At 48.4% G+C, this 25,582-nt stretch overlaps 1 protein-coding gene across 3 annotated transcripts in view; it reads right to left on the reverse strand.

Annotated features, from left to right (window-relative positions):
* PODXL (podocalyxin like) overlaps positions 1–25,582 on the reverse strand; it is a 45,775-nt gene that overhangs the window by 11,178 nt on the left and 9,015 nt on the right. The window lies entirely within an intron of this gene.

The following is a 25,582-nucleotide window of genomic DNA, read 5'->3' on the forward strand; positions in this document are numbered from 1 at the left end:
GCCCCCTCCTCCCTAGCTCCCAGACACATGCTTTTGCAGAATACTCAGACTCAACATGTATTGAACTGCCCTGTTCTAAGCATCCTGAGAGGGACATGCCTCTGTTCTCCTCGAAGTATATCTAGAAGGAGAAACTGACAAAGGGAAATTACACAAATTACTATTTAAGAACAATTGTGGGACGTGCTAAGGAAGAAAAGCATGGAGTGCTTTCACTGTGTCTAGCATGGGAGCTTAACCTTGTCAAGGGATCAGGAAGGAAGACCTTTTAGTGATGGACTGAGGGCCACTGTTAAGTGGCCCTGGGACACAATGGTAAGTAAAACATATAATCCATACCCTCAGGGAGCTTACGTTCTTAGGGCCTGAGACAGAGATTAAACAACAGACAGACAATTAAATGTCAAATCCTGGTGACTCCATGGAGGAAATAAACAAGGAAATGATACAGAGAGCAGGGGGAGGGGCCGTTCAGATGCGGAGGTAAGGAAAGGTATCTCAGAGACACCGATTAAGACGTGGAAGGGGTGGTTACACGCAACAGGGCTGTGGTTAAGTGTGAGGAAAAGTGTACCAGGCAGAAGGGAAGAACCCGCAAGTCCCCAAGGGAGGGAGAAGAGCTCAGAGAGGACAAGCACCAGAGCAGTTTCACGAGGGAGGCGGGCGGGAAGCAGAGCTCAGAAAATGCAGGGCCTTATCGGTAAACTGACGGTAACGTGTGGTCCAAACCACACATTCTTGAGAATAAAAGGAAGCCCTCTTAAAAAATCGTACCTAGGTGAAACGAGACATAAGACCACCCTCCTTATACCAAAAATAACGATTTGGGATTTTGTTCTAACCCCCCCCCAAAAGCCATTGAAGGCCTTTTAGGAAAGACGTTTATAGGGTGACTGACAAACGTACCTCCTGCTGCTTTGCGGAGCAGAGATTAGGAGGGGGAAGAGCGTGGAGACGGGAAGCAAAGAGGCTGTACAGTCATCCAGATGAAACGGATGAACAGTTGGTGGTATTAAGTCATCGACACAAGAGCCAAAGAGGATGGATTCGAGACTGTATCTGGAGAATCAACCACTTGCTGAAGCACTCAGACAGGGGAAGAGATTCCCAGTTTTCAGAATGAGCAGAAGGGAGAGCTGCCGGGAGCCGGCCTCGCAGATGCTTGCCACTCTTCGGGGCCAGTCAGGATGGACATCTGCCTATGCTGGGGGAATTCCCCGCACAGCAAGACAGATGCAAGCACGGTTTGCCTCGTATTACAGATGCTGAAAATGCCAGATATTTGCTTTTCCAGCCTCCCCTGGGGCCAGAGCACAAGCGTGCACTCAGGTGCCAGGAATCAGCAGCCAGCGAGTGAAGAGGCAGCAGACTCCAAGGACTCTGATGGCAGCCGCGGGGGGATCACGCGCTCCAGGGTGAGCCGGGGGGAAGGTGATGCTACAGCGAGTGTCCACAGCCAAAGCCATGGCACCCAGTGGCTGGCCTTGGTGAGCAGTGCTGGTCTCTTCAGACAAATTCTATAAGCCTGACCTGGATGATGCCAAAGGTAGCCCTAAATGTGGTCTCCAGCAATCCCAGCTCCTCCAGAAGCTAGACAATATCCAGTATCTTTCACATGTGTGAGCGTGCACGCACACACACACACTTTGCTACTGAGAATCAGAAACTTGTATCAGGAGTGGTTGCAGGCAACAGAAATTCAAGGATTAGTTATTGGGCCTTCCTCCTGGGGTTAAAGGCAATCGGAATTCTGCAAGTATGAAGGGACGTGACTTTACTACCCTGGCATCTTATGGGGAAGCAGTCACATTGTCACCTATTACCTAGAATGAAGTGCCCATAAAGTGGCTCTGGCAGGGTTGAGTCGCCACAGGAGGACATGCAGGGCACACATTAAAAAAAAAATGGCATGTTAAAAAAAAAAATCAATGTAGTGTTATGTTTTGTCCCTGGTTTTTCCTTCTTAGTAGTTCATGAAACAATAAAAAAAAACTACTTCTTATAATTGATCATGTCATAGTATCATTCTGGCAAAAAAAAAAAAAAAGTTTGCAGAGAGGAATATCAGCATTTTTGAAAAATTAAGGGATATGGAGCGCAGTGGTTACCTCTTACTCTGATGAATAGTTTAAAACAGGGTTTCTCAACCCCCAAATGGTTGACATCTGGGGCTGGATTCTTCTGTGTTACGAGAGATTGTCTTACGCATCACATGCTGTTTAACAGCATCCCTGGTCTCTATCCCCAGGTGCAAGTATGACACATGTCCCTCCCCAGCTGTGACAACCAAGAATGTCTCCAGATATTGCCAAATGTCCTCTGGGGGAGACAAAATCACCACCATTGAAAATTACTGGCTTAAAGAAAGGGAAGGACAAATTCTAACTCCTAAATCCTCCTATCAAAGCACAGACTGAAAATCAGAGATTTTTCTGTGGTTCCAGTAAAGGAATCTCTTAACTGCTTGCAGCGGAAAAGCTGAGACCACAAGACAAACTCACAGGTTTGATCCCATGAGTTGCCAAATTACCGGGTTACTTTAATTCATACTTTGAAGCAGGTCTTTTATGTAAAAATTGGACCTTGAGAAGTGGAATGGTGACAGGATGCAGATGAATCAATCGGAGCATCCATGAATCTCAATCTGCAGTGGAACTCACTTGTCAGAAGACTCCACCACTCTTCTCCTGTCTGGAGATGCCGTTCCTACCCAGCCTGAAAACCCTCCGTAACCTGCCTTGAGCTCCCTGGCACAGAGAGCCATATCCCCTCAGCATCTCCACCACTGTTCATTTTTTTCCAAACCTGTAGTGACAGTCCGAGACAGGCCAAGAAAGACAAATACAGAGTCTGACCCAGACAAAGACGTACCCACTAAAAAATGCCTGCAAAGGCTCCAGCAAACATGTCTGGTTACACAACATGGGGGCGCTACTCCAAAGGGATATACTCACAATTTGGTATCAAGCTGAATTTATCCATATGGGTAGGCCTGCCAGGGATTCTGGATCAATATGCTCACTCAAGCAGCTAGCCATTCTAGTTGTTTTCTTAGGTGGCTGACTGAAACCCGGACTCAGTCGTACTCCACATATTAAGTAAAGGTACCAGAAATTCCGTGGAATAATGAACAGGAAGAAATCTAAAATCTTAGGGAGACGGACGTGTTACGTGTTAGAGTGGTTTATCCCGTGTGATCTGCTCACTCACACTCTCACTTTGGTCCTTAAGAGAGCACAAATGACACGCCCTTCACCAAGGCTCGGAGAAATACATTTCGTGAGTTCTAAGATGCACATCTTTTCATGTCTCTGAGATGAGGATGTACTATAAATCACTGTAGGTCATACTTTGACAGTGTTCTTTTCCCCTTAGTGGTTCATAAAATACCAGTGCATCTGATCCTTGCTGGTGTTGCGGAGTTCGATTGAATCTGGGACCTTGTTGAGGGGACTAGTAGCAGGTTCTGAGAGACTGTTCTGGTTGCTCTCCATCACCCAGGTGTGCTAGGAGGAGATGCTGCTGCTTTCACTGGGGATGGGGACCAGTGGGCGGCAGGACCAGCTGGGTCACCTGCATAGTCTAATGAAGGGGATTCTGGACAGCGGCTAAAAACCTTGTGGCTTTTTAGGATCAGAATGGATGGGCAGCCCACTAAAGTCCTACCTCCAGGCCCAGCAAACTGAGACCTGTGTTGAGTCACCACAGTGGAGAACACGTCCAGTTCCCAGAACTGAATCTTTTCACAGACTCAGGGCACCCTGAATGAAGTGTGAGTACTTTCCCAAGGCGGCTGTGACAAATGACCACAAACTGAGTGGCTTAAAAAACGGAGTGGCTTAAAACAATGTATTCCCTCATGGTTCTGGAGGCTAGAAATCTAAAACCAGCAGAGCCATACTCCTCCTGAAGGCACTAGGGGAGAATCTTTACTTGCTTCTTCCTAGCAATCTTCAGGGTTCCTTGGCTTTTAGTGATGATCATGCCGATCTCTGGCTCCATCATCACATGGCCTTCCTCCCTGGGCCTCTGTGTCTCTCCTCTTACAGGAACACCAGCCCTTGCATTTAGGGCCCATCCTAATCCAGTATGATCTCTTCGTAACTTGACCACATCTGCAAAGACCTATTTCCAAATAAGGTCACATTCACAAGTACCAGGTATTAGGGAACAGGACTTGAACATATATTTTGAGGAGGACACAGTCACCTCATAATCTGTTCCTCCCCCTTCACTTATTTCGCTATGAAAATCAGGATCCTTCATTTCAACTACTAAAATCAATCCTGTCTGCTTTAAACACAAAGTGAATTTATTAAAAAGATAATTAGTTAGCTAATAAAAATCACTTGAGATGGCTAGAGAATCACGCATAAGTCAGAAACCGTGCCCAGAACTCTTTTCCTGAATTCCTCTGCTGAGCATCCCTCCCACCACTGCTGAGCAGAGGCTGCTTCAGATTGCAGCACTGACCCCATTAGTACTGGATACCGGATTTCATTTCTGAAAGATCTGAGTCTTTAGGGATGCTGTCAGTAAGAAGTCTGTCCAGTTACTTTTATGACTAGACACAAGAGGACTAGGAGGCACCCCAGGGAATCCCCAGGTTCCATCCATTTCCCTCTCTGCTTCATTATGTAGCAGCATGTAGGAATCACAGTAACAGGAGTAAATCTCAGAAGGTTAATGCTCGACTTATTTTGCCTTAGAATGAGTTCCTTGGTGAAGCCCTGTGCTCTCTGAAATATCATGATGATACATAATGCATTCTGTAAGTCCAGGGACAATGCTGCTGACAGATCACGGAAGTGGAGAAAACACATTCAGACCCAGAGTGCATCTGTTTTGTTGCCTACCTACATCGTGGCCACTTGCTCAGGAGCCCACAGAGCAATCACTAGGTGGATGGAGACAGAAACTAACTGACAGGCACAAAAGGTCACCTTGTCCATCTGACTAATGAGAGAGACAAAAATTCTGACACTCCAGATCTATCACAAGAAGTCCAAACACATGCCTCTTGCATAAAATTCCTTGCACTGATCCTCCATTCTTGTTCCTTCTAAGTTCCTAACCATCTACCTAAAATCATTAGTTGCTGCCTAAGAATCTGGTCAGACCCTCACCTCAGTGTAGCTCATCTTCCCCACTCCCCCCACCAAAAACAAAAAGCAAACAAACAAACAACCATGAAATGTACTCTTCAAAGTTGTACCCATTGGAAGAAATTTCTTTCTACACCATCCTTCAGGGTCTCCTCTAAAAAGGGCCATTGCCCCACGCAGTCCACTCTGGCCTGGCTCTAGCACGTTATACACATAAACATAACTTAGCTTCTTCATTCCTCAGACAATTGATCACAGAAAACTCTCTTTGAGCCCTTAGGTGTGAGTTGGGGGAAAGATGATGGTGTGGCGGGAACAGGAGTGCTGGGGTGCGAGCCACACTGCAATTTACATGCATCTTTCTTTAGGGCCTGCTCAGATCTGGTCCTGTATATACTCTTCAACTTGATCATGGAAAGCTGCAAAATAAACCCAAAGAAAAATAGGAAAAATGAGATAAGATAAAAGCAGAAATCAAGGAAAGAGAAACCAAAGGACAACAGCAAATATCAACAAAGTCAAAAATTGGATTTTTTTGAAAGGCTAATAAAATAGTACAGGCTTGAGGTTGACCAAAGGGAAAAATTACCCAGAAAGCCTAAATGTAACATATGAGATATAAAAACAATAACAAATATTTATAGTATACGCCATTATGAGCAAATGCTAATAAATTTGAAGCAGATGAGAGACAAGATTCCTAAGAAAATACAACTTACCAGAGTGACTCAAGAAGAAATAGAAATGATAATTTGTCCCATATTCATAAAGAAACTGAATTGGTAAGTTACTATTTTTCTCATAAAGAAACTCCAAATGTGGATTCAAGGATCAAATAATTCTAGCTCTTCGTGAACTTTTCTATGGCATAGTCTGTTCTGCCATAACATGTGTCTGTAAAAAGAATTAGTGCACATGCAATTGTCAATCAACAAAACATGAAAAGTACAAACCAAAGAAAAAGATGGATAGATTTGGCTTCATCAAAATGAAGAACCTGGGGGAGGGTAAAGTTCAAGTTGTAGAGCGCATGCTTAGCATGTATGAGGTCCTGGGTTCAATCCCCAGTACCTCCTCTAAAAATAAATAAACCTAATTACACCCCCTTCCCGAATACACACAAAAATGAATAATCTGTTTATCAAAAGAAACCATAGGACTTCATTTAAGCCAATGAGAATAAAGAGTTGGAAAGAACTTTGCTCCTCCCCTTAAACAAGAAAAAAGCTGGAGAAACAGGGAAAATTAATGACTTTTCTTGAACCCATTGAAGAAGTGAGGTCATGGGCAAACAACTAGCCTGAAAAGTGGAGACAGGCAACCCCTGGGAGAACCTGGACTCAAGCATTTGACATGTGGGGCTGAGTTTAGTAAGAAGATTAAAGCAAAAGCAAAAAAAAAAAAAATTGAAGTACAGTCAGTTTACAATGTTGTGTCAATTTCTGGTGTACAGCATAATTTTTAGTCATACATATTCATGCATATATTCATTTTCATATTCTTTTTCATTACAGGTTAACACAAGATATTGAATGTAGTTTCCTGTGTTATACAGCATAAACTTGCTGTTTATCTATTTTATATATAGTAGTTAGTATCTGCAAATCTCAAACTCCCAATTTATTCCTTCCCACCCTCTTCCTCCCTTGGTAATTACAAGTTTGTTTTCTATGTCTGTGAGTAAAAATGTTTAATAAATTGCTAAAGGCTGAGCATGCGCTGGTGTGAAAGTGTGAAGACCTGAGAGCTGCAGACATTGAAAGGTTCACACCTTCGTGTAGGCTCCCCCTGCCCCCCCTGCTCCCCACCAAGAACCCCACCAGTGGCTATGAAGGATGCCCGGGGAAAAGGATGCCCGGGGAAAAGGATGCCCAGGGAAAAGGATGCCCAGGGAGAACCTTGAGAAAGTTGCCCTGCGGGGCTGGCTGAGGGAAGAAACAATACTGACTGCTGAAACGCTAGATACTCCCATATCCCTTGTGGGAAAAAAAGCCTTACTTTTCAGGAGAACTCAGCAAAACGTATAGGCAGAGGGCGCTGGGGAAACGCACCACAGTGGGGAGGAAAATGGCCAATCAGTGAAACACTGCCCAGATTCATCTCCCTACTTCTGCTAGGAAACAAAAGCATTCAACTGCAGGAGAAAGGTAAAAAAAGGACAGCCTGAAGGAAGTGGTGGAAATCCACTGCGGCTGGGAAAGGGAACAAGAAAATAAAAAAGCTCTTTACCCCTGGGAGAGGGCAGGAATGCGTGCTAAGGCCAGTGTAACTTGTAGGAAAGAGACAGGAACACTGGTGAAGGCCACACCCGCAAGCCCCAGGTCCCAGTGCCTGGGAAAACATCAGGGAATGTCCTTTTACTCTGCCACTAACTCAAAATGCTAGCAAGTGTGAGGTAAAAATAAGTGGATTATAGCTGCAGGGAGCTGCCAAAAACAGACTCACTGGGAGCAGCAAAAAGGGAAGACCCACAGGCAAGCAGAGAGATAAGCAGAGCAGTCACCTGAGGAATGTGCAGCCTTCGGGTACATCGAGGTTGAAACCCAGCCCAACTCCTGACTAGATTAGCACAAACCCTCACACTGAAGACAGAGCAGAAGAAAAGCCATGCTTTACATGACCACTCAACTACTCTCCGTCTCTGTGTGGAGTTTGCCTCTTCTGAACATTTCACATAAATGGCATCACACAGTGTGTGTTTTTCATGACTGGCTTCTCTCACTCAGTATAACGTTTTTACGGTTCACTCACGTTGTAGCATGGGTCAGTTCTTTATTTCTTTTTACTGCTGAATGTTAGTCCATTGTAGGGATAGACCACATTTGGTTTAACCATTCATCAGTTGAACATTTGGGTTGTTTCCACTTTTTGGCTACTATAAACAGTGTTATGAATATTTGTGTATAAGTTTCTGCACAGGTTTCTGTCTTGGGTTATACCTGGGAGGGGAATTTCTGGGTCACGTGGTAACTGTAGCATTTTTAGGAACCGTCGAACTGTTTTCCAAAGTGGCTGCACCATTATTACACACCTACCAGCAATGTATGAGGGTTCCAGTTTCTCCACATCCTCCCCAACAATTGTAATGGTCTTTGTCATCATAGTCATTTAGTAAGTATGAAGTATCTCATTGTGCTTTTAATTTGTATTTCCCTAATGACTAATCAAATATATATATATATATATATATATATATATATATATATATATATATATGTAAAATATTTTAGAAGAATACATTGTGATCAAGTGAGGTTTGTCTCATGGCTAGTTCAGTATCTGAAGATCAATCGATGCAATTCATCTTAATAACCATGAAATAAGAAAAACCATATGATCATCTCAATATATGCACAAAAATCATTTGACAAAATTCATCATTCATTCATGATAAAAAAAAAAGTTCTCAGCAAACTAAGAATGCAAGAGTACTTTCCTAACCTAATAACTGGTATCTCCAAATAAACCTACAGCTAACATCATACTTAACAGAGATTGAATGCTTTGCCCTTAAATTTGAGAACACAACAAGGATGTCCTCTCTTACCACTTCTACTGCACACTGTACTAGAAGTTCTAGCCAGTTTAACAATGGAGAGAAAAAACATTTCTTAAAACTCAGTAACAAAAAGATAACCCAGTTTGTTAAAATGGGCAAGATATCTACAGGGAAAAATTGCCAAATGGCTAAAAAGCATATGAAATGATGTCAACATCTTTAGTCATTAGGTAAATGCAAATTAAAGCTACAATGCAATGCACTTATTAGAATGGCCAAAAACAAACTGACCCCAGCAAATGCTAAACAGAGACTCACACATTGCTAGCTGGAATGTAAAACAGTATAGCCACTTCAGAAAATAGTTTAGCAGTTCCTTTTAAAGTTAAGCAAACAGCTACCATGTGACCCAGCAATTCCATTCTTGTGTGTTTACCCAAAAGAACTGAAACCTTGTGGTCACACAAAAATCTAGATGCAAATGTCTGTAACAGCTTTATTCATAATTGCCCAAAACTGGAAACAAACAAGATAACCTTCAACAAGTAGATGGATAAACAAAGTGATACATCCAAAAAATGACTAGTTAGCAATAAAAAGGAATTGATTCACATAATATGGATGAATCTTAAAGACACTGTTCACATAATATGGATGAATCTTAAAGACACTGTAAGTGACCAAAGGCAAAAGGCTACCTACAGTTTTTGATTTCATTTATATGATTTTATGGAAAAGGCAAAACTATAGGGATAGAAAACCAATCAGTGGTTACCAGGAGTTGAGGGAGCAGGGAAGAAGTGACTTTTAAGACAATGGAACTGTCACATATGGTGCTGGGGTGATTTGTTGAAACCTGTAGTACCCCCTAAAGAATTAACTTTAATTTGTGCAAATTCAGAAGGAATAAAAAAAAAATTAACTGAAATGTTCAGAAAATCCCAGGATATAATGAGGACTATGAAAATAAATTCAACTATGTTACAAATGTATAACATAACTTCACTAGAGGGATGAGGGAAACAAGTTCACCAAAGTAACTAGAAAATAGTTTTTTGACTGCATACTGCACGGGCAATGACAAAGAACTATATGTAATAAACAGCGTGCTCTAAATGGTACAACTGTTTCTCACGAGGGTATGGGTTATCAATTTTAAACCTACTTTACTTGTGTTTTAGGGTTGGTCAAATAAGTAAATAAATTATAAATAACACGAGCCAGAGTTCTCACTGTTGGAGAAAGAATCTTGTTACAAATAAGCAAGGTGGGTGGGGAGGAGGCTAAATGAACCCTGTGATGCTTAATTAGCAAGAGATGCCAGTATGAATTCATGTTTTATATTTGTAGACTGAGATAAAGAAATATACAGATTCGTGAGCATGCGCGGGTTAGTATGCAAACATGTACTTCCTAGCTCTGTCCGCTGGAGGGTCTGGAAACAGCCACAGTCCAGTAGCATCAAGTACACCCAGCCATTCTCCAATAAAACGAACCCAAGCTCCTGGGAGAGATGATGCCAGGGCCGACACAGGGAAAATGCCAAATGAGCCTGGAAAACCTTACAATGTCCGAAAGTAAGGAAGTGCTCAGAAAAACAAAAAGGAAAACAAACAGAAAGTGGGCATGTCCAAAAGATGTGGGAACCAGCCTGAAAGGCCAAACCTGGTACAATCTGAGCAACAAAATTAGAAATATTGGATTGGAAACCAAAGAATAAAATAAATCTCCATGAGTCCATGCTGGCAAATGATTAATAAATAAATGGAGGAGAGGAACAAATCACCCTTACAGAAAAATTTCAAGAAATCATAGATACCCTTCCCACCTCCACGAAGGAGGTATTCTCCCCACCCCTCTCTGACCAGGGCTGGTCTCAGTGACTCTTAGGATGGAAAGGGACAAAGAGTAACGTTACAACGGAGAAACCTAGAAGACACATCATCTTAACCAAATAATCAAGGTTAACATCACGACAGTAAGTCATGACCAGTGATCAGTCATCACTTCCCCGGATAAGATGTGATGAAAAGGGCCCTTCGCCTCTGTCATCTTCTTTCTAAAAATACATAACTCCCGTCTAACCATGAAAATCATCAGACACACCCAAACTGAAGGGCATTCTACAAAATACTCAGCTAGTGCTCTTAAAAAACCATCAAGCTTATGAACCAACCAAACAAGCAAACCAAAAATCTGAGATACTGCCATAATTTGGGAGAGATGAGACAGATATAATGATTAAGTGCAATGTGGTATTCTGGAACAAAAAAAGACCACTAGTAGAAATACTGGTAAAATATGAATGAAGTCTGTAGTTTAGGTAATAGTATTGTACCAGTGTTAATTTCTTAGTTGTGATAAATGTAACATGGGTATGTAAGATGTTCATATTAGAAGATGAAGGAAAGGTATATGGAACTCTTCATCATCTTTGCAACTTTTCTGTGAATCTAAAATTATTTTTAAATAAAAGACTTGAAAAAAAAAAAAAGAAACCAAAAGGGAAACAAAAAAGAATTGAGAGAAGACAATTGCAACATTATGTAGTCATAAAAGATTAGTACCTAAAACATACTTCTAAAAAACTTCTATATGTAAGAAAATAATAACCCAACACAAAAGAAGACAAAAGAATAAACAGGTATTTCACAGAAAAAGTAGCACAAATAGCCCATTGACCTCTGAAAATGTTAGTAATTAGGGAAATGCAAAATCAAGTAAGAATTATTTCATATCCACGAGACTGGCGAGATTTTTTAAGTCAGATAATAAGAAGGCGTAGCAAAAATAGGGAGTCGCGTCAATTGGTACAAACAAGTTAGAAAAGAGTATGGTGTCACCAGGTAAAAATAAAACATGCACGTATCTTCCAGTCTACAAGCTGACTGAAGAGTGAGTGGTAGGGAAAAAGCTTGTGTGTGTAGATAACCTTTTATCAGACGTTAGTTACGAAAAGGAGCAGAGAAACACAGCAGTTGCTGGAGGGAGCTGGATAGGCAAGAAAGTTTTGCTTTTCTTTTGGAAGGTAGAAGATCCGAGAGCTGATAAGAATGCTTCTTTTGTTCCCTCTCCTTAAGATGCAGAGGGATACAAACTACTATATACAAAATAGATACGTATGGCACAGGGAACTATATTTAATTTCTTGTAATAACATATAATAGAAAAGAATATGAAAAGAAAATATGTGTGTATATGTATGTATAACTGAATCACTTTGCTGGACACCTGAAACTAACACTGAAAATCAACTACACGTCAATAAAAAATTTTTTTTAAAAAATAGGTAAACAACAAGGTCGTACTGCATAGCACAGGGAACTTATATTCAATAGCTTGTAACAACCTATCATGAAAAAGAATTCTATGTATAACTGAATCACTACGTTATACACCAGAAACTAACACAGAGCCACTTGGAGCCTGTGGACGCCTGCTGGAAACAGGACTTCTAAAACAACAAATACGTCTGAAAGGCTGTGGTCCAAGGCCATCTCTGGAACCAGAGGGAACACATAGCTCTTCTTAAAATTTGAAAGTGTTTATGCTCGACATGAAACAATTCTATCTAGGCAAGAGATGTGCTTGTGTACAAAGCAAAGAAAAATAGAGTAACTCCTGGGGGCAAACTGAACAAAACCAGAGTAATCTGGGGAAAGGTAACTCTCGCTCATGGAAACAGTGGCATGGTTCCCGCCAAATTCCGAAACAACCTTCCAGCCAAGAATCTGTATGATGCTGTACCCCTCAAGGATTTAAACTTATTGAAAAGTAAATAAATAAAAATGTGGATTTGTAAAAAAAAAAAAAAAGCAAAAAAACTAACACATCATTGTAAATCAACTACAGTTAAATAATAAATAAATAAGTAAATTGAACAGCCAAAAGGAAAAAAAAAAAAAGATGCAGAGGGAGATACCCAAATGTTGATCCAGAGGGCACAACCCTCCAGCCCACCCCCCACCCCTGCGGAGGACCGAGCCTTCATCAGATGGTTGGATACTTCTGACTTTGAAAAAGGAAGGAAGAAGATGGATACAGACATGAGCACACTGGTAATGTTGCTAATGGGAACACACATTTCCATTTGGCACCTTTAGTTTTCTCAGCCAAGTCTAGATGAGATCAGCTATATCGACTTAGATGACATAAGAGAGGAGGAGGAGTTACGTGAACAGACAAAGTATGGAATACATCTTGAAAATGGGAAAGTGAGCCTACTAGAAAAGTGGTTTTCAAACTCCAGCAAGCGTCAGAATCACCTGGGGGGCTTGTTAAAATACCGGTTCAGCAGGTCTGGGATGCAGCATGAGAATCTGCACTGTTAACAAGTTCCCAAATGATTCTGATGCTGCCAGCCTAAGGCCCACATTTTGAGAACCACGCTACTGGAGAAGTAAGGAGACTACCAAGCAGTACTTGGTGCCAAGCTGGGCCAGTAATCATGAGTTTAAAATTAATCCAATCGGCCAGTGTGTGATTTTACCCTAGTAGTGGTCCGCTACCTGTGCGTAGGCGAGGAAAAAGCGGAGGCGGAGTTCACCTGGGAATGGGTTTTGCTAGATGAGTGTGATGGCAGGATAGGGTGCAAGAGACTTGAGGACATCTGTAAGGTAGGGATTATAGTGGGGGAGTAATTAATACAGGATGGAGAGAGTCAGACGGGGGCAGACAGACAATGAAGCAGTCAGGGCTCATCAGCCTGGCTGCCCTGGGCTCAAGCATTATGGTCTAGGTGTGCCTGAGCAAATGAATTGGAAGGTGGAGAAATAACGATCAAAGAATGAAATGCTTAGACTGCAAAGGTGGTGCACGGCATGGGGGTGATCAAGTTCAGGGTGTTAAACAGGGATAACTAGATGACGCAGAGCTGGAAAAAGTCAAGAAAAACGGAGGCCAGGGAGGGGGTGGGGCAGGTGCGGGAGGAGAAGGCAGACTTCAGTCTTCTCCCCTGGGGTGAGGAGAACACTGCTCTCAACACTGATCTCAGCCTTCAGCGAGGGCCTGCTTCCTCCTGTTCCTGGCCGTTTTCAGACCTTGAGAGGCATCTTGACTCTGGACTATTAATAGTGAGAAAGGAAACTCTAAAGAATGCCCCAGGAAGAGGGCGTATGGAAGGAAGGCAAAGAGACGGGAGGATCCAAGCCTGGACACCCAGAGTCCACCTCTTCTTCTGTTACCTCCACTCACCACCCCTAAGTCAGTTATCTCCAGAGAAATAAAACCAAAAAGCTCTCGGGGGGAGGGAAGGTGCGGGTTGGACAGCGCAAAGGCAAAAACCAGGCAGGATAAGCTGATGCCTTCGTGGATTGGCGTCACAGAGGAAGGCAGAACCGAGCCTTCTAGTCCTGGTTCCGCCTCTGATTCCCTCGGCTCAGACAGCACATCTGTGACACAGGCTAAGTGATTTCTAAGGTTCCCGAGGACGCACGGGCACTTCCCCAAGCGCAACACCGTGTGCGTCAGTAAATCTGCTTTTGTGGTGACAACAGGGCCAGCCACTTTGGAGGCCTTTCCTTGGGTCTCCCTTTCCAAGTCAGCTAAGAGCTGACTGACCCTGAAACTCACTTTCCCAGCATGTGACCTCTGCTCCTTGAGCCCGTTCCCTCGGAGGAGCAGGCCCTGGACTGGCACTGCTAGTGTGGTGTGACGCTGCCTCGGGGTCAGCCTGGTGGAAACCTGAGCCCCTCCCAGCTCTCTAGGGCCCACCCTTCTCAGCCCCCAAACCCTGCTGCCCACCTGAGATTGGCACATCTATTGCCAGCCTTCTGGGTGGTAGCAGGAGACCACAGAGGGATAGGGTGGGACGCGGGGAGCTTTGGTAGGATGCAGACCCCAAACTCCTGGGTCTGTAAGAGACCTGGGGCCGCCCTAGGAGCTAAGAGGGGCTCCAGGCCCACTGCTGGCCTGGCCAGGACTTCTCCCCAGGGCCACTATATCAGATGTCCTTTCTTTACACTGCATTCAGCTCCCCTCCCTCTCCACTTCCCCCTCATTTTGAAAGACTTGATGCTCCCCTCTCCATGTTATGTCCCCACCTCTGTGCTTCTGGGGTTTAAGTCAGCACCCCTCATTCCAGGTGGGTCTTTACAAGTCTGGCAGAGTCTGGTCACCCCCTCTATCCCGCAACCTCCCTCTTGCTTAGCTGAGCACTCCCTGCCTTCCACCAAGAGGTCCTTCTGGACCCACACCTCTGCCTCAATGCGGGGCCTGTCCTTGGAGGCTGTCTGCCCTGGTGTTCTGCTCTGGGCATCTCATTAGTTCTATACGCACCCTTATAATTGCTCGTCCTCTGCAGCTTTAAGAAGCCAGTCCTCATCCCACTCCCCCCAAAAAAAGTCCTAAGTAGGCACTGATAGGGGGCAGGGAGGGTGGGGGAGCCTGAGCTGGATGAACAGCATCAGCAGGAGTTGTGGACAGAGGCCGGCAGCTGGGAGAGGGGGTCAGAGCTCCGGGCTGGGCGCCTGGGGAGGGGAGCAGGGAGGGTACTTGCCTCACCTCCACCCTCCCTTGGCTCAGGGAAAGCCTAGACTCTCTCTGGGCCTTGGGTCCTATGTCAGTTTCCTCAGGCTGCCATAACAAATTACCCAAAAATGAGTGGCTTAAAACAACAGAAATCTGTTCTCTCACAGCTCTGGAGGCCAGAAGTCTGAAATCAAGGAGTGGGCAGGACTACACCGTCTGGAGGCTCCAAGGGGACCCTTCTTGCCGCTTCCAGCTTCTGGCAGCTGTTGGCATTCTTTAGCTGGCAGCTTCGCTCCAATCTCTGCCACTGGGTCACGTTGCTGCCTCCTCCTCTCTGTCTCTTATGAGGAAACTCGTCATGGAATTTAGGGCCCATCCAGATAATCCAGGATGACCTCATCTCAAGGTCCTTAGCTTAATTATGTTTGCAAAGGCTCATTGTCCAACTAAGGTGATAATCACAGTTCCAGGGATTTGCTGTGCGTATTTCTTAGGGGGAGTGGTCCCCACCTGAAAAATGGGGATGATGACCTCTGGGACTGCTCTCTATATGCCTCCAAATGAACCCTGCTTAGGCCCCAGAGATGCTCCTGGTCAACTTTCTTGGCATAAGGGGTGTTATGGACTGAAGGCTTATACCCCTCCGCCCATTCATGAAGCCCTCCCCCACCATGCCATGGTTTTAGGATGTGGGGCCTTGGGGGCTAGCTAGATTTAGATGCCCCATGATGGGATTAATATCCTTAGAAGAGGAAGTCACCAGAGCTGCTTCTTTCTGCCACATGAGGACATGCCAGAAGGTGGCCGTCTACCGGCCAGGAAGAGAGGCCTCACCAGAACCCAACCATGCTGCCACCCTGATCTGGGAACTCCCCGCCTCTGGAGCGGTGAGACGAGAACGTCGGCTGTGTAGACCAGACCACCCAGTCTGTTTCCTGTTGTGACAGCTCGAGCTGACTAAGCCGAGGGGCTTGGGTGGGGGTCAACAAGGAGACGAGAAACAGCAGGGAGGACCCTTCCACGTCCGCCTGATGGCAGCGTCCCAACCTGCCCCCATCGCCCCCGTCAGGCCGAGCGGCCGGGCAGACAAGTGCGGCCACGGCTGATCCCGCTCCACCCGCCCTGTCGCCTCCCCAGGGCCCTGGCAGCTCTGCCCTCCTGGTGCCTCTGGCCAGCAGAAGGGCACCCCAGGGGGTTATCAGGCCTGGCTCCTCAGCATCACGCTCTGGAGGGGCCCAGAGCTGCCCCCTCGGGGGAGATAGTTCCGGTCATTCTTCAAATCTGGAATTGTTCTGCCCTTATCAGCTTGTTTCAGGCGGCCTGCCTGACCCTTGCTCCCAGGGTGGGGCCCTGTCTGGCCGTTTCCCTGGCAGGAGAGGGCTGCCACTGTCCAGCGTGGTGTCTCCCAGCCATGGAGAAAGGCAGGCTTCACTTGGGTACCTTTTCCCTGCAGGGGAGGGCACTGTGGCCAGAGACCCTCATCCCACTTCTTCTCCATCAGTTCCTCCTTCTTCCAGTCCCCTACCCCGGAGTGTGGCCCAGAGCCCAAGGGTCCCCGGCTCCGACATGCACACATCCCTGCCCAGTCACACAGTGTGATCCCTTCTTCCCCTCTTCCTTCTCCAAGAAAGCAGGACAGGGTGATGGTTAAGAGCACGCACTTGGAAGCCTGACCGCCTAGATACCAGGGTTCAGGTTCCGTCCCACCGCAGGACTGGCTATGTGCCGGGCAAGTGTCTTAGCTCTGTTTCTCAGTTTCCCCTGCCCTCACAAGTGAACAGGCGGTAATAACAGTAACTGGCGCACACCTTTAAGCACTGCGAGCAGTGAGTGCACGTGGAAAGTGCTCAGCTAATGTCACCTAGGACGACCCTCCAAGGGACAGGGGAAAGGTGCCTCCACTTGCCACAAGTCATGACCCTGCCATATCTTCCCTTGCCAAAGAGCCATGCTAAAACAGGCTTCTCCCTCTGGGATGCTCACGTCTGTACAGGCTTGACACTGGGGACGGTGGACACAAGGCTCTTCCCCAGTTTCCCAGTGAGGCCCAGACATGTAGGGGAGGGTGGAGGAGATGACAGCACCTGGGTGGCTGTGGTCAAGGGAGTTTCCAGACAAGGGGTTAAACCAGAATCTTCGTGGGGAAGGAGGACAACCTGGAGGCCTGGGTGAAGCCCGGCTCCGGGAAGTGTTTCCTCACCAACTCAGAGGAGCCTGGGAGAGAGTTGGAGCAGAGGTGAGGGAGTGGGAAGCTTACTGCTGGCGACCTCGGGTCCTGCCTGACAGTGACCTCAAGCCCCAGTCTTGGCAGGGAAAACCTGGACAGCCTGAGCCTCCCTTCTAGGAGGGCTGTTTAAGGCCGGCTGGGCCTCAGGACCAGTGCCCAGTGTTAGGGGCCACATGGTGGGGGCAGGGGACCAGGGGGAGAATGCTGGGCGCACCCCTCTCTCTCAGCCTGGGCTTCCTCCTTGGTGAAACAAAGCTACCTCACTTCTGCCTGCGTCCCCATCCCATCCTAAGGGCTGTGGGTGAAGACGGAAGAGTCTCTAAGTGTCTGACTCTGGCTGAAGAAGGTGGGGACACTCACATACTCAAATGCACTGACCATCACCTGGGGGCCAGGGTGCCTCTGTGGGATCTCAATTCATGTTGGAAAATTCTGCAAGTTTCTGTTCTTAAGAAACTGAGGTGGAAAACTGTATCTGACCTGTTCAACACCATGGCAAGTGGTGTGGGGGGAGCGGGGACTGGTCTGACTAAGAAGTGGCCTCCTTTGCAGGGCGGGGAGCTGAGGAGGAACAGCAGGAGAGGGGCTGGCTCTCGGCGGGGGACTACGACTTGGCGAGACGCCTACAAGTCGTGAGCCTTGCTGCCCATTCGTAGAATAATGACCTTGTGACATGGTACGTATAACAGAGGTTGGCAAACATTTTCTGTAAATATTTTAGACCTTTGCAGACCAGTCTCTTTCCCAGCTACTCAACTGCATTGTAGCCCGAAGGCAACCACAGTCAGCGTGTGAATGAACAGGCATGTCTGTGTCCCAGTGACACTGTATGCACAGACACAGGCTGCCAGGTGTCCCAATGACACTGTATGCACAGACACAGGCTGCCGGGCTGTGGTTGGCCCACCCCTGATGGACATGATCCCTCCGGGGATTGGGGCTAGAAGCCTAGGTTTTTATCCAGCTGTGGACCCTATTCTAAACAGCAATGTCCCTGAAGAGCCCAACTTGTACTGGCCTGCTCTCAGAAACCCAGTGGCGAGAGACCAAACTGGGAAAAATATTTGCTACTCAGATTACAAGCAAGAGGATATGCCCAAATTCTTACCTATTCAAAAAACAAATTAAAAGTAAGAATAGATTTAAAAACCTAAGAGCACCACAGTCCAATGACAGACAGCAGAGAGGTGAGTGTGGCTGGCAGTCACACAGAGGTGCCCTCCCCTCTTCCTATGGCTGGGACCATTTACTAGTGACGTTGGGGGAGGGACCACAGCCAGCCTCTCGTGCCCTGGGACCTGCATGGCACCAGGGCACCAGTGGACTCTCTCCCAGGGATGCGGCCACCTGGTGTGGTACTCCCTCTGCCCCTCAAGAGAATGGCCCATGACAGCTTGGGGCAGGAGCAGGGCCGGGGTACAAGACGGACAGCAGACGCACAGGTCAGTGCACCTAACTTAGTTCCCACCCTCTTCTCAGGGGGCTGACTGCTCCCATCCACAGAGCCTCTCTCTGGGCAGCCCACCTGAACTGTCTGCCTGGGGCTCTGGTGACTGTCTCCTGCCATGAGTTCACAGTAGCTCCTGCTGTGTCCCACCGGGAAGTCCTCAGAGAACAGTCCCTTCCCTCATTATTTTAACATTTCACTGAAGAATTACACACTCAAAAAACTGCACACATCGCAGGTGTGGATGGAGCACAGCCATGTAACCAACGCTTGGATTATGGGATCAGAATACCGCATCTCAAAGCCCTCCCTGTGGTCACTTCCAGTCACTCCCCATCTTCAAGGTCACCTCTCCTCTGAGTTAAATATTACAGGTTAGTTTTGCAGCATTTTGAATTGTGTCAGTGGAATCCCACAGTATGACTTTTGGGTCTGGCTTCATACCCCTGGCAGTCTGTTTGTGTGATTCCTAGTGGGGTGTATGTTGTTGTGGACTGTCCGCTCACTGCAGTATTGTATCCGTCCTACCGCTGATGGGCACTGGGTTGCTCGGACACCGCCGCTCACACCCCTGGGGGACATAGCCTGCACATGGAGCTGCGTGGACAGGGCTGCTGCGGCCGGTCCCACGGAGCGAGGGGAGGGAGGTGACAGGAGGGCGACCCCCAAGGCCCATCTCCTGAGTATCCTCCTCCCTGCCCAGGTCCCACACCCAGGCAGAATCTCAGGCCCTCCCCGTGTGGGCCACTCCCCTCAGCTCTGTCATCCCAGACCCACTGCCCAGCTGGCTAGCTGTCACTCAGGTGTGAGCTTTCGGTGCCAGCAGATGGGAAGAGGTGGAGGGGCAGGAGCAGAGTGTGCAGCCAGGAGGCCCTCTGTAAAATGGCGCTGCGCTCACCACACCCCCACACCCTCGCCCTGCATGCCAGCACAGGGCGCTTCACAGAGAGGGGGCTCCAGGGAGCTCTGCAAGCCCTCCCAGCAACAAGCTCAGGCCAGAGCTGGCTGCACACCCCTACCCGCCCCCATCAGAAGCTCTCCAGGTGGGGTCAGAGGGCACAACCCCGCCCCCACCCTGTAACAGGAAGCTTCTAAGCACATTCTTTGGATTACTCATTATTATAATTCTGATGCTGAAGGCAGAGGGCTAGGAGGAGAGCTTGGAATTCATCCACTGTGCCACCCAAGATCCCTGCCCTGCCTCCACCTGAGCCCCCAGGCCCCTGCTCTGCTTCCCCTCCCCACCCACATGGAGGGGCTGCCCGGGGCCAGACTCCTGCCTCTGAGCCACCTGTCACGGCTCTTCCTAATGAGAGGGGTGTGCACACTGACAGGAGGTTGGGGATAGGTGTCAGGCTTCGTGTAGGGGCGGCCAACCTGTCCAGGGAAGGGGCTCTTCCTGTACTGGAAAGACAGACTAACTTCCTTAAAACAACACCCTTCCCGGGGCCTCCTAATCCCTTCGCCTGCTGCCGACCATGTGAATCCAGATCTGTCTGAGCGGGCAACGGGCCCAGCAGCAGCCAACCCACTGGCCTGCGGGCGGGTGGGGGCAATGCCCGGGTGGCCGCGCTCACATCACCTGCCAGGAAGGGCTACCACATGAAGGTCAGGATGACAGGACAGCACCCCGGGGGGAGGCAGAGAGCCATCAGCTCATCTTTAAGATCAGTTTCAAGGACCATGTGTGTGATGTCCGTGCAGCCTCCACAGGAAGATCGAGCTCTTGGGGCAGGAGCCTGGGGCCTCCTGGGGCCTTGGTCTCCTTGTTGGTCAAGGGAGAGAGAGAACTACCTACCTTGGAAAAAAATGAACTTTTTTTTTTTTAATATATAAGCATTGGGGGAAATGTCAAAACACTCCAAATCTACAGAGGGGTAGGTCTGGCTGGATGGGAAAGTGAGCTGACAACACCCTGCTGTGCACTGGAGACACAACCTTTCGGGCCGAGAGCTCTGGAAAGGAGGGCAGGCGCCTGTCAGGTCTGAGGCCCAGGGCACAGGTGCACACGTGTGTCCTCTCCTCAAGTGGAGAAATTTCCTACCAGCCACCATCAGACACAGTGTATCCTCATCACTCGTAAGCGTGTAAGTAGCACTGACGAGGCCTGTTGTGTGGGACAGAGTGAGCTGCCAGCCTTACCGGGGATCCCATTTAGGTCTCCCGCACCCTCTGGGGAGGGGCCCTCATCATGCTCCTTGTGGAAGAGATGCAGGCTGGGGGGCAGGAGCAGGACTTTGGGGGTGGGGGTCCTCTCCTCCCGCAACAACCACAAACCATCGCACAGGGTTGGCACCTGCCAGCACAGCCTCTCAGCGGGCCCTCTCTCCCCCAGGCGCACCCCTGCTCACTAAGTCCTGAGGTGCACACGCTTCCACAGCCAAAGCGGGAGCACATTTGGCATCCAACTCTTCCCTTAGCAGTCAGTTCAAAAACAACCTCAGTAAATATTTTTCCGACGGAGCACGTTGTCATTCCCACGCCACCTTCCCCCTCCCAAAGCCGTGAAAATAACCAGATGTGTACGGGTTTCTCAGCCGCTCCTGGAAACCTCCGCCAGGGACCAGTCTCCACTCCTGGCCAAAAACAAACAAGGGCCAGGAGCCAGAGGGAAGTCCCGCACAGACGGTGGGATGGCCGAGTGAGAAAGCTGTGAAATGGGGCCTGTGATTTTCCCAGGGAATGACTGGTTTCCGCCTGCTGGAAGCTTAAGGTTAAGGCTGCAGGCGTAGCTTTCCAGATTTCCATACCCTTTTTTTTTTTTCCCTGTCCTGGAGAGAAGTCTCCCCTTCCAGGAATAACACCTGCAACCTTCTTGCTGCAGCATAATCCACGTTAGCACACAGTCTCTAGATGAAATGTGTGCGCTCGGGGGCGGGGGAGGAGTGAGGCTGTCAGTCTGCTCCCATCTGAAGCCCCACTGACTCTACAAAGCAGGTGAAGTAAAGCCCCAAACTCCTTCACCCGAGACTCTGTGCGCGGCCCCGAGAGGTAGTGGGGGAAAGCAGACCACTCCCTGAAGGGCACAGAATCTGTATTTCACAGGGTCTGTGTGAAGGCAGAGGAGCTCTGCTTGCCAGTGGGGAAGGGGTGGTCTGTTGGGGGTGTTGCTTAAAAAGAACAAACAAACCTCCTAAATGAATATGGCCAGACAACTGAGGGCTGGCTCCCATGTCCCCCGCCAAGGCCTGCAGGGCAAGCTAAAAGCCAGTGTTCCTTTTAAACAAAGCCAAGACGTGCTCCTGTGTTTGAGACCTTAGAGCTGGTGGAGGAAGCTCAGTTTCCTACGGGCTCCGCCTAGGGAAGTGAATCAGGAATCCCGGGCTGGAGCCAGGTGTCCAAATGGCCAAAGAGTCATCCTCCAGAAGTAGTCCAAGAGGCTCCATGTGACAAGAAGGGGGGATGAAAGGTGTGAACACACACACACACACACACACGCACACGCACACGCACACACACACGCACACACAGTGATTTCACAGCTGTTTTCAGAAGAAACTGGGAGCAAAATGAAATGTTCCCCTCTGAGGTTCTGCAGGTTAGGAAAGGGGGTTAGGTTTGCTTGGATCACACAAGATTGATGCTGAAGTCAGACCTGGGGCTCCAAAAGGGGTGGAGAAGGGGAGGCATCACCTTAAGTCCATGGCCTCACTTACCCCTGGCCCTACCTTTCCACATTCTCTTCACTGCTAGTCTCACTACCCACCCGCTCCAAGGTGGGTGCAGAAGCCAAGATGCCAATATGTCTGGGGCCCCAGGCACTAAGCATCTCTCAAGTGGAAGGGGCTCCTTGAAGCCTCAAGACTAGACTCTGGGTAAATCACCATAATTCTCCTGACTTGGATTTCCCATCTGGAAAATCGGTGCAATGCTCTGGAGTGTGGCACACCCAGGAACATGGGATTTCAGAGATGCTGGTCCCTTATACACTGGTCTCTGCTTTTATAGTGGTAGCATCACACCTAAAGATGCCACCGGCAGAGGAGCTGAAACTCACCCCTCAGGCTGGGGAAGCAGGGGCCAGAGAGAGGCAGAGAGCTACTGAACAGCCAAGCCAGGGCCCGCTGTGGGTCAGGACACAGCCCTCCACGACTACTCCGGGTATGTTCCCTGCTGTAGAAGCCATGCAGACATCATTTTTCTCTGCATCCCTGGGTCATAATGTCAGAGCCAGAGGCACCCTAGACATCACAGATCCCACTCCAACAAAGGAGAGATGGGCAGACAGATGGTCAGAGTGCTGGGCAGCAGGTTACACCTCCCTTGGTATCAAGAACTCTGTGGTCCAACTCCCAGTGTGGGCTATCCTGAGGGCAAATATGCCCATATGCTCCTGGCTCCAGCTCCTGCTCCCCATCCTGGCCATTGGGTGGGGAGGGGAGGCATCTGAGGTGGTAAGGTGAAGAGGAGAGAGGGGCTAGGCCAGCAAGAATCTGAAAGCCTCCAGGACACCATGGGACACAGGCATACATTTTCTACGGAAGTGTCACTGGCTGGCTGTCACCAGCAACCAACTGTGATGAGAACAGCCTCCCCCATCTCCAGCCACCCCCAGTGGCTCAAATTGTGCTATCAAGTCTAGGCTCCCCCCAGTCTCCCCTGGCTGGACCTGCACACTTGAATCCAGTCCCATTATGCCAGCAGTTCGGGGTCCAAGATCATCAGGCAAGTCAGGCCTTTCAGACCACGGAGAAATACTAAGTAGCCGCCCCTCACTCACAGATGAGAAAACAGGCCCCCAGGGAGGATGCCTGGCCCAGGCAGATAGAGCATCTGTCATTTTTTCTTTTCTTCCCTGCTCTTCATTCAGCACCCAACTCAGACCCTCCTGGGTATCTGCCTCATGCTCGCTGCCACCCACCCACACACATACACACAGATACCCACAGCTTAATTATCAGGAGACCCCGGGGGCAGTTACAGCTGGTGTATTGACCCAATTGCTCGAAGTGCCCATGGAATTCAGAGATGTGACTGTGTGTGGTCAGGACCAGACTTCCAGATGCCCCCCAGGCTCAGGAGCAAAGCCAAAATGTTTCCCCGCCTACGTGCAACCTCCCAGGATGCCAAGGGGGAACAAGAGCCCGTGGACCAGTTCCCACCTGCCTCTCCCCAGACCCAGCTGTCCACGGCACAAGCTCTCTAGTGTCCTGGCCCACTATAACCACAGAGAAGTTGACACCTGAGTGAACTCAGGGCAGGAAGCAACTTTATGTGGCTCCCTGGGGGTCTTCAGGAGAAGGGGAGAGCTGGGGAGTGGGCTGACAGCAGGGATGCAGCCACACTCCACTCAGCAGCATCCCCTAGAGCTGGGGTAAAGGAGTACATATGCCTGAGCAAGGGGACCCTGCCCATCACTGACTCACCTGGGAAGGGGTGCTTTAGGCAGCTTGGGAAGCACAGGCAAGCTGGTGACCCAACAAACAAGATGCAGCCCCTCTCCAGTGGGCTTGGCTCCCCTGAATCCCGGAAAAACAACAGCCTGAGGGTGGATGAGATCCACATATCTCAGCGCGCCCTGCTTAACCAGCACTGAGGAGAAAGCCCTGAGCACCGCTGCATCTGGTGAGCCTCCACGGGTGCTGGCTCTCAGAATACCCTCTGGAGTCCCCTCCTCTGAGGCCTGGGCAGGATGACAGGGCGACAGACTCAGACGGGATTAAAAACAGAGATGCAATGCCATCAGGATCAGGGGCTCAAAGCAGCAGGGGCAGAGGCACAAGAGGAAAGAAGCCAGAAGTAACCGGCAAACCACGTCTGCCCCCATTGGAGCAGAGAGACCAAACGTCAAAAACATGCAAAGCCAAGGTTCTCTTCATCATGCCTCCAACTTCTAAGAAACGCCACCATCATTAAGCACTAAGGAGGGGTCACTAGCCTCGAATGCCACTCACTCATGCACAGACTCAGGGACAAGCAGCCCTCCTAGTGGCCACAACCTTCCTGGCAGTTTCCTACAAAGCCCCCAAGGAAGGAGGGCCTGCTAGTCACATCAAGGTCCTGCTTAGCAACGCCCCCCAGACGCCGCCAGGTGTGTTTCTATGTTTGATGCTTTTTCCACCTGGTCCGGGTCTTTACATAGGACCGTCTGGGTTTTAGCTCTGACAGTTGCATATTCCAGGATCTCTCTGTCCCGGGCAAACTGGGACAGTTGGTCACTACCTTCACATCGGTATCTCCCCAGTGGACGTTCTGCGGAAAAGAGGAAGGAGAAAAGGGTGCCACGATTAAAGTATGCTTGGGGAACGCAGGGTCAGACAAAGGTAACAAGGGCCATCTTAGATCATTTGAGATCCTAATACGTATTGACTTTCTAGGAAGGGGAACAGCATTTCCCAAACATTCTCTTTTACTCACAAAACAACTTTTTACTCACTTGTCAAACATTTATTGAACATAACTATTAATATCTTGAGGACTGCTAGTGTTCTCTTTGGAGTTTGGGACACAGTTCGTTTTACTGAATTGTAAAAAAAAAAAAAAAGCCAATATAGTGCTAGCCTGGATTTACCATTTCGGTAAACCAAGGCACAGGGCAATGCTCTGCTGGGGTTTATTGTGCAGAAGCCTGAATGCGGCTCTGTGAGGAGTTCCCAGCTTCCTCCCAAATCTCACTTCGTGAGGAAGTATTTGGTTTCCTGGTTTACCTTAGATGCTGGATTGTTACCCCATGGGCCTCCCCTCCTCCCTTCCCTTCTCGGAGAAGGAAAATGTAGAGCTGGCTGTAGAAAGACTAACATCATGCTTCATTGCCTGGCTTGGACGGTGTCACTGGGAATTTGGTACAAGAGTCAGGTGAGGTTGGACAAGGAGAGAGGAAGCTATAGAGGGAGAGA

This window comes from Camelus ferus, chromosome 7 (genome assembly GCF_009834535.1).
Source record: "Camelus ferus isolate YT-003-E chromosome 7, BCGSAC_Cfer_1.0, whole genome shotgun sequence".
Classification (NCBI taxonomy): domain Eukaryota; kingdom Metazoa; phylum Chordata; class Mammalia; order Artiodactyla; family Camelidae; genus Camelus; species Camelus ferus.